At 39.4% G+C, this 15,498-nt stretch overlaps 1 long non-coding RNA gene across 3 annotated transcripts in view; it reads left to right on the plus strand.

The window, feature by feature from the left end:
- LOC138003352 (uncharacterized) overlaps positions 1-15,498 on the plus strand; it is a 29,541-nt gene that overhangs the window by 7,447 nt on the left and 6,596 nt on the right. For 2 of the 3 annotated variants that reach the window (XR_011123504.1, XR_011123506.1), the window contains 5 exons: positions 5,864-6,154; positions 9,064-9,144; positions 9,891-9,955; positions 13,120-13,162; positions 14,038-14,090. This is a non-coding gene — a long non-coding RNA (uncharacterized lncRNA). Of the gene's footprint in view, positions 1-4,464; positions 4,558-5,863; positions 6,155-9,063; positions 9,145-9,890; positions 9,956-13,119; positions 13,163-14,037; positions 14,091-15,498 lie in introns of all 3 variants that reach the window. The other variant, XR_011123505.1, reaches the window with a different exon arrangement.

Consider the following 15,498-nt stretch of genomic DNA (forward strand, 5'->3'; position numbering starts at 1 on the left):
GGAGACAACATTCTTCCCAAAACAGAGCAAAAGCAATATGCTGACCCTGAGCATATACGGTCATAGGCATAAAGGGAACAACATGTATGATCACTGTGAAGAGGGGGAAGGAGATCAAAGTATGCAATCCTTCATATTGCAAGGTACTAAAGTACGCAGAAGAGGATAGTTTAACAGAAGTATGCGGAAGAGGATGATGATGATGCCGATTGGGAACCAAGTCAGGGTGGCTCCCAAAGGGGGACCCGCATCTTGAAGTTGAAGGTGACTCTGCAGCAAGGGACAGTGCAGAGCATGGAGCAAGTGCAGCACAGAGTGAGTGGCATGTCAATACCAGCTCTAGCAGAAGCCCGCATATTGATGCAACCCTGAATGTCTACATGGAACACTATTTACAAAAACTTTGAGGCACAATATCTAAAAGGGAAGGTATAGGAACTAGAAAATGTTTTATATGCATGGCATGTTTATGGATTTACATGTAATATGCGGGTGTAAGTAAGAGTGGTCTAGGAATATAACGTGTGTAAATATTTAAGAGTGTAATTATCCATTAAAGAGACTTAAGACAGTACCAATTATAGTGAAGAAGCCAAATGGTGATGCTAGCATAATAAATATTTGGTCTTGATCTGATGGATTTAAATAAGGTGGTGAAGAGAGAGCATTATCCACTTAGAACAGTGGAAGACGTACCAGTAGCAGCAAGTCTTTCAGAAGCCAAGTTTTTCTTTACACTGGATGCCACGTCGGAATTTTACCAGATCAGGCTGGCAGACGAAAGCACCTGGCTTACCACATTCAACATACCTTTTGGCAGATTTAAATTTGAAAGGTTACGGTTTGGTTTGGTGTCAGCCCCTGAAATATTCCAGAGAGCCATGACTGAGATGTTTGAGGACATAGAAAGATGCGAGGTGTGGGGCAAGAAGTATCGAAGAGCATCATCTCACTTTACAGAAGGTGTTGCAGAGGGAAGAAAAAACTGATTTGAGGTTCAATGAGGAGAAAATAAATTGTCATTATCATTAAATGCAAGTTCCACAAGCAAGAGGTCAAATATGTGACCCTCCATGTGACTTAGATGCTAAAGGTGATAGCATGCTCACAACACGGTAACACAGCACTCCAAGCTTGTTCTCTATTACAGGTATGCGCATATTTTATAATGTGGAATACAAAAGAGGGCACACTTGGCTTTTTCGTAAAAACTTAGCACGCCAAATTCTTTGTTTCCTCAGCGTGTCCAGTGTCACACTTAGCGTGCATAATTTAACACACTTAGTGTGCAAAATTTTGCCTGCTATAAAGCCGAATTGTACATTTGTAGCATGCTGCGGCAGAATGTAACCAAAGTGTCTCGAGAGATCGATTGGAAAAACCAACTGTTTTCATGTTATGAGACCCAGACCAAAACAATCCGAGCAAAAACATGTTCACTAACACGTTTTTGGAAAGGCACAAACCATCCTTTCTTTTCATTTTGGTTGCTGCAAGGAAAAGTATTAGGTTTCTTTTTCACGTGTCGGCAAGAGGCTCTCATAAAATGATTGTAAATAACTGTATCGTGTCATGGCAAACACTGAAAAAATCATATCTTAGTTTTTTGGGACATAATTCACTGATTCAAACAATGAAAATAATGCTCTCTGTTCAAAGAAAATATTTTTTTACAAACTTTCTATGATATGCTAATCACATTTGTTTGAGTTTTCTGCAAGGAAATAATGGGGTGTTTTGCATGTATATATGGCAAGAGGCCACCTTGAAATGATTGTAAATACCGCGTCACAGCAAACACTGAAAGAATTTATATCTTTGGTTTTTCGGGAGATACTTTACTGATTCAAATGATGAAATGCTCTCTGTTCAAAGAAAGATTTTTTAACAAACTCTCTATGATATAATGACTTGCAAAACAAACTCTTGTGTGTGTTGTTGAGGGGAAGATTCAACACCATGGTTGTTATGACTGGTGATATACATGTACAGGAGGCTTTCCTCTACGTGACTGGGTCACTTAACTTCTGGATTGACTATAGTCATGAAGACCAAGGAATTGAAAGGCAAAGCAAAGGCAATCTTCAAGGATTTGTTTTGCCCTGCATGTACAAATGGTATTCAACCATACCAGAACTTGAGTCAGCAGTGAAATCTTCAACAAGAGGAGAAGCGACTTACGCCAAGTATCCTGGACAAGGGTTATTTCTAGCATGCTTGGCCTACAATGGGTTAAGGAACGAGATGCCTTGAGTGTAAATTTGCCGTCTTAGGATACCACGGCAATGAAGAGAGGCATCTTAGCCAAGCTACAGCTGTATCAAAGAATTACGACCCCCTGAGACTGGCTTAACCAGTTACTCTTGTGGGCAAGTTACTTCATCATGCAAGTCTTGGCATGTCTGGGAAGCAAACTACCCCTGAGAATTAAAGTACAGAGATCCCTAGCTGCTCATCAAGAAAAGATATAACTTCATTCATTTGGAGATGCATCTGCAAATGGAGTATCAACCTGTGTCTATGCGATCATTTGATATGGTTCAGGGACCAATCAAGGATTGGTGGCAGCCAGATCAAGACTTTCCAAGCAAGGACTGACCATCCCCAGGCTTGAACTGGTCCTCTCATCCAGTATAGAGCAACCCGAGACACGGCCATAAACCTACCAGCTAATGTGATAGTGCTCTGGAGGGACTTCCCATAAGCAGCACACACTCCTGGTCTGATATCTTGGGTTGCTCTATACTGGATGAGAGGACAGGGGGAGTTAAAGCAGTTTGTGGCAAATCGCATCCCGAAAATCAACAGTATCCCAGAAGTAATGTGGTGTTACTCTCTGACAGCGGAGAATCCTGCCGATGTTGGAATTTGTGGTGGAATGGTCCAAAGTGGCTGGGGACCCCAGAACAGTGGCCAGCTGATGTGCTAAACGAGGCCTCTGACGAAGTCCAAAAGGAAGCTTATTGTGTGAAAAGTGTTGACTTCAATGGCTATAGACAAAGAGGACAAAGTCGAACATGCTGAACAAGTTTCCCATACAAGAGGCCCCACGTATCTGTGTGAGGATCCAAAGAATTGAACGCTCTCTGTAGCTGAGGAATGCCAAGTATCAAGGGTCCACTTACTACAAAAGAAACCAACCAACAGAGACTCTTCAAGTTCAAAAGAGTAGTGAAGTAGAGAAGGGCCATGTAGCTGTGAACCTGCAAATTAATCAAGAGGGATTATAGTAGAGTGTCAGGGGCGATTACAGGGAGATTATCCAATATACACTGTACCTTCCAGACGACTGCTTATGCACTCCTTGAATTTTAGAAGAAGCCCACCTCCAGATGCTGCATGGGGGAGTTGGGTTGACAATGACCAAGGTACACAGTCAATACTGCATTCCAGGCTGAAGAAGCTGGTAAAGAACGTGCAACGAATTTGTCATGGGTGCAAGAGACTTCAAGCATTGGCATATGCAGTCCCATCACCAGGAAGTCTTCACTCTACCTGTACTCAAGGCACAAACCCATACCAAGTAATTGGGGTGGATTACAGTGGACCACTTTGTTATCAAATTTCGAAAAAAAGAGAAGGTAAGGCTTGCTTCCTGATGTATGCTATGCCTGCTGTCTAACAAGAGGAGTCTATTTGGATCTCCTGCCAAATAACAACAGAAGAGGGCCTGCGAAGCCTCAAGACATTTGTCGCGCCACTGAAAACCCAGATTGACTATACTCTGATAATGATACATGTAGAACTTTCATCGGTGCAGCCAAGTGGATGAAGGCTGTTATGAAAGATGAGAAGCTGCAAAAATATCTATCCATCGACCAGATCAGGTGGCAGTTCAATTTGGGGTGGGTAATTTGAAAGGATCATTGGCCTAATAAACTCAGTCTTGAACAAAGCAATCGAAAGTGGGTACCTTAGCTGGAACGAGTTCCAAGAAGTGTTCCTAGGTCACCCTAAACAATTGCCCACTTAGCTATGACGGACAATAATTTCTGGTCCTAACACACAACTGTATGCTGTTCGTGAATAGTAATCTTGTTCCTGAAATACAAACACATTGTATCAAGAAAACAGATTTGTGTAAATGAGCGAAGCACCTGCTCAAGTGGAAGGAAATAATTTGGCAACAATGGTCACAAGAATACTTGCGTAGCCTTCGTCAAACGCACAAGGAAATACATCTGCTGTAGGGGATGTTATCATTCGATTAGATGAGAAGAATAGGAAAATGGCAGAGTGATGTATAATATTATTATTATTATAATCAATGATTCATGTAATGTAATCATTGTTTGTATTCTATTGCCTTTACTTTTATTCGTAGTACATTAAATGTATGGTAACATGTCCAAAAAACTGTTAACAAGTCTACTGTACTATTAATGATTTGGCAGAATCATCATCAAACTTCAACTTACAGGTACATGTACATGTATTAAAGTCCTGTGTAATTTTCAATTCTAGCAAATCATGACATACATGTACATGCGGGTTACCATGAGACTTAGAATGCAGTAAGCAGAAAATGTCAAAGCACCCAAAAAGAACTTTAATAAGGCAAGTGTATTGAAACTTGACACATTTTAATTGCACGCAACTCTGATACATATTGTTGAACAGAGTGAAACCTATTTTGAGAACAACTAATTGTAAGTCGAAACTCATTTGATTATTATTTTTGTGAAAGCAACTGGCTTTTTGTAGAACTTCTTGAATGTGGACTCTTCTGTCCAGCGAGCTGCTGCCATGATCACATCAGGGGAGACAAACGTGAAACCAAGCCTTACTTGTTGAGGCTGGCACACTGAGAACTGTGGCCAGATAATATCACAGTATCAGCCTGAGTGACCGAGTAGCGTTTTGACCCATCGTCCAATAGTAGCCAAAGTTACTGCTCTATGTGGGTTAATGTATGACACAAGTAATTTGGAGGACCTTCTCACTTTCTGAGTAACTTCTAGACAGTGATCTACTGTTACAGTAATGTTTCATATACACAAAGTTCTCCTACTCGATACATTGTACTTGTAAAGGCGTATATTGCCAAAAAACCTTTCCAGGTCTGTCCTGTTTAAGGTTTTCTGTTAGGGTAAAATTAAAGTACTCATCATTCCTCTGCACAATGTTGCCCTGATACAGTATGTGGAGAAAGGCAAGAGTCTGACACCTTTGTCCGGTAGTCAGAGCAATCAGTATCCACGTGTAACTAGCTTTAGGGTAAGATCCTTCAAGTTGATTTGATCCAGAGGCCAAAACAACCAAAACAAACTCAGGTATTCAAGGACAGTGTCAACAGACCAAATGTTGTTATACTTTGGCACAGGCTTGAGCTTGTTAAAAAATCCTTTAAGATATCTGCATACAAGGAAATGCTCTTTCAATGGGGTATGATCTGGAGCATCTCTGTCATTCACGTCAATGTTGGAAACTGCTGAACGGGCTGTATTCAGTGTAGAGTAACTGACCCATTCTTGAACAGACTGCAAAAAACAAAGTACAACAATTATAATAATTACAATGGTATGCAGTCAATCCTGTGACCCTTTACTACAAAACTGCAACCACTTGCTGATGCGTAAGCCTTGTATTGCTTGTTTGTGTTGTCTCTCCAAGAGTGCATGATGACGTCAACAATGTCCCCCGAAATTTCTGGGTTCTGCTGGGATTACGTGATAATTTGCATACCATACGGACTCTTTTAGTTTCTTTAGTTTAATTATAGGTAACCCTGTGAAAGCCATCTTTATTATAATGTCATATAAAGATAGGAGATAGAACCTGGCCATCCTCATAAGAGGATAACTTAATATTATTCCTTTTGATAGAAATTTCTTGACTTCTCTGTCAATGATAATCTGTTCAGTTTCAGAAAAAGAACAGTGACAATGACAGTGACAGTGGGCAACTGCATCTAATACAAAAGAGTCTGATGTGATTCTCCTCCAGAAAGCAGACAGCGAATCCGGTAACCCACCAGCCTTAAAGGAGTTTGACTTAGCTCTGTTTTTGATTCTACTGGATCTTGGTGGACAACGACTTGGGGTTTTGCTGGGGCCGAACTTGTCGACCCAAGCCTGAGCCTAAAAAGGAATTCCCAGAGGATTTTCCCCCAGAAGCATTCTGGCTAAAGCAGCCACGGCGGCACATACCTCTGGTAGGTTGGACTTTGTAAGGCTCTATTCGCTTCCCATGTGTAACTGTACTGCTGCAGTTTAGAAGCCTTGTTAATTCCTCAACTTCCTTGTTGAGATCACATAAACATTGATACAGCAGTAGATGGGTTGCAAAATGATCCACATTGATTGTTCAGGTCAGGACAAATAAGATCCTTGCATTTGAAAAGGAATTAGTACCTGTCCTGTCAGCTCCCTTGTCCAAGGGTTTTGTCTGGATAAATTCTTCAAGTTTAGCTGCAACAGCAGCTGAACCAGTCTCTGAACTTGATTAACCACCCTCTGGGTCGGCGTAAACTTGTCATCATAAACTTGTTTTATTACATGTAATTCCTTTACGCGTGTACAAATACCTTTCTTTGCCTCGTCCAAAAGTGCAGCAAACATTGGCTTAAGCCTTGAAGAGCCCCTGGGTTTTTCTGCATTTCACCCTGGGATGAAGTTGTCTAACAAAATACGAAAAAATGAGAAGTGCTTAAGCTTAAATTAATGTAGGCTGTTTACAGTATGCAAGGCAAAGTGACTCGTCCAAGAAGTTTTTCTTTAGGACTCTGGTTTTGCCCACCTCCTCAAAAACAAACCTATGATTTCATGACTTAAGTTGATCTGATATGATTTGATTTCTGTACATCTGACACTTAAATTATAGAGTTCATTATCATTAAATTATTATCATTGTCATGATTATTTTCACAGCTGTATTGGGTGTAACAACTCATACATCTGGTAAATAAACTTAGAAAAATATATCCAATAATTATATTCATGAAGGAACAGGAAAGCAAAAACAAATACACCCAATGGTGCAGGTGCGAGCAGAACAGATCCAATTGAATTGTTGAAAGGTGCCATTGCTTTGGACAAGACTATCAAGGCTTGTTCTATTTGCATGGTTCATTTTATTTCACACTGTTTGTTGGTGTTTTAAAAAAAAGTTATGAATTAATTAAAAGTTAGGTTCTATTGAATAATTAAATAGAATATTAAGTAAATTGCAGTTGTTAGAGTACAAGATGTGTGGGGTGGCCAAAGTAGCATGTGCTTTCGAATTGGCCACCAAAGTTGGTGCAAGATGTTTTAATGTGCTACTTTGTAGAAACCAAGCCAAACATCTAACAACTGGATCCAAGAGTATAAAGTTAGGCAAGTCCAGTAAGTTCAAGAGAAAGTCTCATCAGTCTCTTTGGTCTTGAAGAAATACAAGATGATGGGAGAGACTCCACAGGAGTGACTGGCTTATCAGCAGACACTGGTTTACTGGACCTCAGGCTTATTTCTTGGGATCGCTGTATGTGTGAGCAGTTTCATCTGTGCCTCTGTCCAATTGCATGATGTACATATGGGCATGTAGTGTTTCTGCTGTACCTCCAAACTGCTTTCGCATTGTCCTCTACATTGACATGCATCGGCGTGTCAGCTTGAAGTGGCTTCAGTGGGGACATTATGTGTAGCTGATTGAAGACAAGTCTCTATTTTAGCCCTTCTCTCTTGTTCTGTTTAAAGAAAATTCTCAATATCAGGCAAGCCAGATTCTAAATTCATGTAAAAAGTGGGTTTTCCATCCCCTGGGTAACTGTGCTGGTGGGTATCCACATGCGAGTAGAGTGGGTTTCATTAGAAGCGGGTCACCAGCTGTATACTGCTGCCTGTTTGTCTCAAATTTTCCTCTGACCGCCGGCTACTCTGCCTTGATTTTCACTCAAACCCTTGCAAAAAACAAGAGTGACTCCCGCTTACATTGATTAGCCCAAGCATCTACTTTAAAAGTTATTGAAACGATTGTGACTGGATCCTGGAGAGTGCATCTACTAGATATTAATTTTCATCTCCAGGCACATGAACTACTTCTTTTAAGTGAAAGTGCATGTGGCATATTCTGGACCACTTTATTCTAGTTTGGGGACATTTTGTGAGAAGTGGGACAAGTGGCTTCTGGTTTGTTTCTGCAGTGTTGAATTTACCCACGATATAGTCACTGTTGTTATTGTAAAAAAAAAGAAAAGAAAAAGAACATTTGACGGTTGCTAATTTTTAATTTATGCACACTGACACCTCTTCACAGGAATATTTAATTAAGCTTCCCATTTCTTTTGTTATTCAAACTATTGTTTTTCGTTTCCATTTAAGTTTAAATAGCTTATTCTGTTGTACCTTTTTCATGTGTAACCTTCGGCGAGTGAAGAGAAGTTTTGTTGTACGTTGCGAAAAATAAAAGTCACTGCACCGCTCATTCACCCAAGTCAATGTAAAGGGCCTCTTGTTCAATTTGCACATATGTGCATGCTTTGTGGGTGAGTGCCCCTGATGTAAATATGACTGGTCTCCAGCTTTAGTCATCTACATGTACCTTTAAATTTGAAGAAGGATGCCACATACATGTAGTCCAAAGGTAGATGAATCTATGGATATCTTGGTTTCTCTGTTAGGGTTGTACAAAGCCAGGTGGTCTTGTCCAGCAAGACTTGATTTCTTGAACTTCTTTCTCTTGTGGTGTTCCCCAGACCCACTGGCTCTCTTTTTGCATTTCATCAGGAAGAGGCTATGTTTTGTCAGCCAAATGTTTTGTAAACTAACCCATGTGGTTTACCATTCCAATAATTGTTATTAATTTGTTGATAAGCAATATTCGGTGGAGGGTAGGTACCGATTGAGAGCAATGCAGGCAATAAGCTTGAAATACATGTATTACATAAATCTTTGTTACTCCCCAATTCGATAAATTAGACTTAAACTTGGACTTGGTTCAAGGGTGCACTGTTGGCATCCATTGAAACCTCTCTAAAGCTGACACCTGGGGTTGTTCCTGCTGGTGTCTGGTGTTGGGACAAGGTTGAATTAGACTATGATAGTATAATGATCTCCATAAGCAGTTCTTCAATGTTTCTTTTAGGAAATATACTTATCCCGATGACGTCATTAACCAAGACAGAAATCTTCTTTGAAATGTGGACAAGAATAGAGCTCTACCAAGGTACGATCTTGCTCAATAATGTTTTAGTCTTGTTCTACATTTTCAAAGCTCAACAAGAGTCGTGAATTCTAAATTTACGAAGAACTTGCTCCCAGGTTTGATCCCCAGATATAAAATGTGCAAACAAAGAAATGTGCATGTACAGGTGTACATCATTTGAGTTTTCTGATTCTCTATTCTGCTCTGAGATCAGAGAGATTTTCTCTGGGTACACCAGAGGCACAACAACATTAATATGTAATTAGATATGCATTAATTTCATTTGATTAGACTCACAGTCTTGCCATGATTATTATTATTATTATTATTATTATTATTATTATTAGCACATGTATACCACTTATGCTTGGCTTAGTTTCAAAATTACTATTATTAATGTTAGTTATTTTAGAATAACTTTCATTATCTTTTCTGTCTAGTTCTGACGTCTTAAAGTGCCTGGGGGCCACTAATTTCCTTGGAAATGACATTGGGGGAAAGGATTATCTGTGAAATGGGAAGCAATTTTCTTAGAGTATAGAGTATAGGAAGTTCCCTGTCATCAATGTCCAATCTCTCTCACTCCTTGATGTTGATGTTTCAAGCAATTTTTTTGGATAATTGCATTTTCCAATCCCTTACTTTATGTATCCCAGACTTCAATTTCTAAACCAGTATTATTATTTTGGTTTATTATTGTAATTCATTTTACATGTACTATGAATTTGAAAACACTATCATAAAATTATTTATTTGTGTTTTCAAAGGGAAGTGTGGCAGCATGGAGCTGTAGCTGCAGGTGATTTAAAGGGCAAGCAAGCCTTATGCTAAGGTAAGAGGCATCTGAGAATTAACTTAAGATGTGGCTGGTTGTACAGTACATTTTCATAATTTCTATCCTTCAGTGAACAGTCAGGAGGATGGAAAACTCTTAAGAAAGCAAGCTGATCCTATATCTTGCCAGAATGAGATTTTGCAAATGTTAGAACATTAATTTTTTTTTCTTTTATGGTGGTAATTTCAAATTACAGGATGTTTGTTGCCAATCAAGGACACTTGGGTACTTGTCTGAAATTGGCAGGGGGATGGGGGGGGGGGGGGGGGGTGGTGGGTGGATGGTCACAGTTTTTTTAAACCTTCAAAAGGGAGGGCTAAGAGGAAGGGGAGCAGGGGTGGCACAGTGGTGAGAGCACTCGCCTCCCACCAATGTGGCGCAGGGTTTGATCCCAGACTCGGCGTCATGTGTGGGTTGAGTTTGTTGGTCCGACCACACCGAGAGGTTTCCCCTCTCCTGAAAAACCAAAATTTGATTTGATCTGATTTGAGTTAATCTCATTAGTGTCCCCAATTAGTGCTCTAGTGCTAAATCCATTGACACTTAAGGTGGCTTAAAACAGTATTAACAAAATTGAAGGCACTCCCTTTAGAACGAATGATGCTTCAACACTGCATCACGCAAGAATAAAAGGTTATGGTACCATATGAAAAACCGATTATTTCCAAAGAAGATGGGGCCATTATTGTGATGTAATAAGTTACCTTGGTAATGGGAAAGCCCAGCAAAAAAAACCCTATATTTTGGATTTAGTTGCTCATATCTCAAAAACCAACTCGGTGAACTCCCTTTTTTATTGCTGAAAAATGATCAGAAAGCCAAGATGAAACTTTTGGCAAAGTTTAAAAAAAATCTGTACAGCAGAATCAGAGCCACCTTAAAAAAAATCACAGAATTCAGGTGGCTCTGAATCCACTGTACAACATTTGTCTTAAACTTTAAAGAACGCGAGTTCGTTCTTGAGATATAAGCAACTAAAAACAAAATAAAGGGTGTTTTTACAGGGCTTGCCCATTGCCATGGTGACATTACATCACAATACTGCATGTACCGGCTTCTTGGTTTCCACTGGTAGAAACAATTATCAACCTATTGAGCCAAATGCGTTTTGTTCCCATTTCTCCAGCAGAGATATCACTGCTTTATTAAAAGTACTGAACCATTTTTCTTCTACCACCGTATAACAAATTTAGAGGCATAATTTATCCGGGAAGGAAGGGGGGGGGGGGGGTCAGAGAATTTTAGGATGAGTTCCAAGGGAAGGGTCATTTTATTTTTGTCGCTGAAAATATCCACCCCCTCCCCCCTGGTAACTTCTGACAATTCTCTTATTGAAGGTTCCTTTTTTTGCTTTGTGGCACGAATTGTTACAACTTGTAACAATTGTGTTTTCCCAGAGACTGGAGTTAAAATTTTAAGAATTTATCAATGACATTATTCAGCTAAGATCATTAGCTTAAACAATATTCTTTCTTGACTCCTGCTATGTATGTTTAGTCTTTGAATAGTACTAACTGCATCAAAGTAAAGCAAATTTTACCTTAAAAAAATCTGAGCAATGGCTTCCGGCAAACATATTGTGCATGAGTACAGATATTTTTGGAACACCGTTGTGACCTGTTGTAAGCTTTTCATTTGGCAAGTGTGGTAGGATGCCGAACAGTGCTTTGCCCAAATGCATTTTATAGAGTTAAGGAGAGGAAGGGTGCACAGTGGCAAGTGTAACTAAGGTGAATTGAGCAGTTTCCTTTCTGCATTTTGAATCAGTTTACATTTTTTTGTAACGATCGTTTTAGATGATTCCTGTTTTCAAACAGTTTCACTCAGGTCCCTCGACTAGCTTCCTTTAACTTTGCTTAAGATTTTAACCAAAAACTTAACATGTAACCAAGCGCCCCCGTTAAACCCCACGCTATTGGCCACATGGATAGATTCGCTATTCAAATCTAAACGAGGGTTCTCTTGTCCCTTCGTTCGTATCCTGGCCTTGGGGGTGGGCCCCTCTGCACTCCAGGGGTTTTGCCTCAACCTTAGTCCTTCACGCAGCCATAATATTACATTTGAAAGCAGGACCGCGAATAATCTGGACCCGAAATTAGAAATAATTAACAGGCATTTGGCATTCTCTACGTCTAATAGACCATATTCGTATTCTCAGTATTGAACTGGAACTAGCTTGCAATGGAGGCTAATGCGGGGAAATCTTTTCAAATGCAAATTCTTTTTAATATATTCCCCCGCATTAGCCTCCAGTGCAAGCTAGTTCCAGTCCAATACTGGGAATACGAATATGGTCTATTGCGGAGTCCGGCAGTGGGTGAGTAAAGCAGTAATCCATTTTCAGTGTTTGTCCTTCGTGAGAGCAAATCTTCCTTCGGGTTTAAATTACCCTACATCAATTCACCTTTGATGCAAGCAAATCTGCGTTAGTAAAGTCTGGTTAACCTTGCTTTGAACAATTTACCGAATTCAGGTCCTTCCTTTAAAACTATAAAGTAAGAAAGGTTTCGTTCACGTTCTTTCTATGTATATTAATGTTTCCTGTCTTGAAATTCGGTAGAACGCTTCCAATTTTGTTTACCCTTATAAGCAACCCAAAGCCCTCATACTTAATCGCGAAATGATTCTTGCTCATCAACAAGTTAAATTAAAATAGTCTGATATTGGTTTTTGATATAGGGAACTGTAGCATGAGCGGAGTTAAAATGTTTTAAAGTTGCGAACGTTTGTTAGTTTACATGGTGCAATAATATGTTCCATTTCATTAAGCAGTCGTACATTGCATTGACTTTGAAACACTTTAAATTTTCCTCTTCTCGATTTTGACCTATCTTTTCATTTATCGCAGTTTCCGAATTTAAGAATACACGGGCTGTTAAAACGTTTAGTTCTTCAAGTATTTCTTCTGGACAGCGCTGACAGTATGCAAAATATTTTTTTCTCATTTCGATTGTTGTACAATTCATTCAGTTCGTTCCCAAAAGAGTCAACTTGTTTTTTGGCACCTTAGTTTGGCATAATTAAGCGTCTACATGTAGGTCAGATTGCACCAATGAAAAAGTGTCTTGCTTTTTTGACACGTTTGTGCTGAAATGATACGTTCAATCGGGAACCGAGTAAGATATATTTTAATCCACAACCATTCGTGTCTTCTATTGCAGTTACACGGCGTTGTGATGTGCGTACAGCCTTTGCTGAATGCAGGTAGTGTGTATATGTGATTTACTGCTTTAACGTTAATAAAAAGTTGAGTTGAATTGGACGAGTTGACTGCGATTGGAGGAAGTGCTGTCGGACGGATAATTTGCTGTGTGAAGCCAGCTAAACCAGTGAACCCCTTCATCACGAGAACCCGCAGTTAATATGAACAAATCTTTGCCAGCTTTTTGATTTGTGATAAGTAGAATTGACAGATAAATGTACATGTGCTTGGTTCGTCTCTTGTTGTGGTAAACACGTTTATGACTTGATTGACTCGACGGTAAGAATTTTCAAATAGTTTATACGTTGAGTTTCGGTTTTGACCTCTAGAAGTTAACTTACGTTTGTCTTATAAAAAGAACAAGTTCAAATTTAATGGTGAATTCATGTCCTTTATCGTTTGGAGCTGACCATGTTTCGAAATTTCGGAGACCGCTTTCTGGAAACCTTAAGGTTAACTTAATAACCTTATTATTGGGATTTTGACGGCGCCCCTTAACTAAGTACTTGTAGATAAACCAATATAGGGACAAGGGTATTGAATAAAGGAGTCATTTTCCTTATCCGGTGATGGTATTTTCCAGTCCGAGAGTGTAACTATCTGCCCATAGAGACTTCAAGATGCTGAATACATCGCAAAACGATTTTGCTATATGGCACATGAGAAGAATGTAACATAGTATGTTTGACATTGGCACAATAGGGGCAGTAAGGGTTTGTTTTGTCTTCATTTTGTAATTATGGTGTTCTTTGTATAAAGAACGTTTTAAACTATCTCGGCATGTACCGAAGGACAGATAACTTTAATTCGTTTTTTCTTCAAAAAGGAAGTTGTTCTAGTGTGTTGAAACTTAGTTTTGCTTGTATTTTTCCTGCAGCAGAAGGATACTATTATTGCTGTTCAATCAAGGTGATGGAGCTGATTTTGCAAGTAAGCTTTTAAATTTAAAATCATAGGTGTTTGCTGTGGCACACATTAGCATACTGAATTTATTTAAGATTTCTTTGAGTGAAATAAAGCTATTCTTTCCTTCAATGACAAAATAGTCAAACGTTAGGATTTTGTCGATCAACTCAGTATTTATTTAGTTCCACATTGGGAAAAACGCAGGAACTTTGTTTATGTTAATAAACTGGTTGTTTCAAATAACTTGATTCGATCAAAAACACTCTCTTTTCTTTTGGGTTTTACTATTTTTCTTACCAGTACATAATTATGTCACAGTAGAGCCTGGATACGTTATCATTTAGGCGTGAGGTTTTAATGACTGTTGATAATTGCATTTAAACAGGGGCCGCGGAGAGGGAGGGCTGGGGGCTATAGCCTCTTACCCTCCCCTCACACTTCCGTGATGCATACAAAAACCTAGCCCTCCCCCCCCCCCTTCCCTCGTACTTTCAAACGTACTCCGCGGCCCCTGTTAAAACAAAAGCGTTTCACCTTGTCAAGCCCTTTATTTTCTTCTTTATAATAACGGTTAACTCCATTTTGGGTTTCCTGATTTTCCATACATACTATTCGGATGTGAACTTTGTCGGAGCGTGTAGTGTTCACCAGAAACGATGTAACCAAACATTGATTTGTACACTGTCTTTTTCGTTAATAAAGGCGTCTCCCAATTTGGGAAAATCGGACCATAATTGAAGTTTTTAAAATCGTTTGCTTGGAGGAGGCTCAAACCAGTTTTAACACTTTCAACAAACTGTACTATTTACTCGGTTGCCAGTATGGGAATCCCACTCGGAAAAACGGGTAATATTTGGTCGTTTTCTTTTTTTTTTCTGTGTCGGTAACCGTCTTGCCTGTCACTCCCCTGCTAAGTGGTGTCTTTGTGCATAGAGCCTTCAGCGTGTATTTTGTTAGGATCGAGAGGGTAGTGGAAATGCGTAGATTTCTCTGCTGGACACAGTAGAATATTTAACTTAACCTGCAATGGCCTCGAAAGTCTTGTGACGCGAATGGCGTTTTAGTGGATCTTTAAACAAAATATACCCTATGGAGCTCAATAATGGAAAGTCAATCGGATAAACAAGACAGGCGATGAAAAATAAATATCTGGAATCTTAAAAGCGACGAGTAATGGACTTCGACAACAATCTATCCCACGTCGAGCCGAAATCAAAGTGAGCTGTATTTATAATATTTTACCAATTGTGCTGTTATGTAGAACACTGAAACCAAATGGAAAATTCTCTGGTAACTTATGGGTTAAACAAAGGCAGAGAACGAATCGAACACCTTAAGTGGATAATTGTATCATTTTATTTGTACTGTTAACTTAATTAAATATACCATGTGCGCCTCGTGAGCTTGTTTTTGCCGTCTGCTGTAACCTTGA

The sequence above is a fragment of the Montipora foliosa genome, chromosome 5 (assembly GCF_036669935.1).
Source record: "Montipora foliosa isolate CH-2021 chromosome 5, ASM3666993v2, whole genome shotgun sequence".
Lineage (NCBI taxonomy): Eukaryota > Metazoa > Cnidaria > Anthozoa > Scleractinia > Acroporidae > Montipora > Montipora foliosa.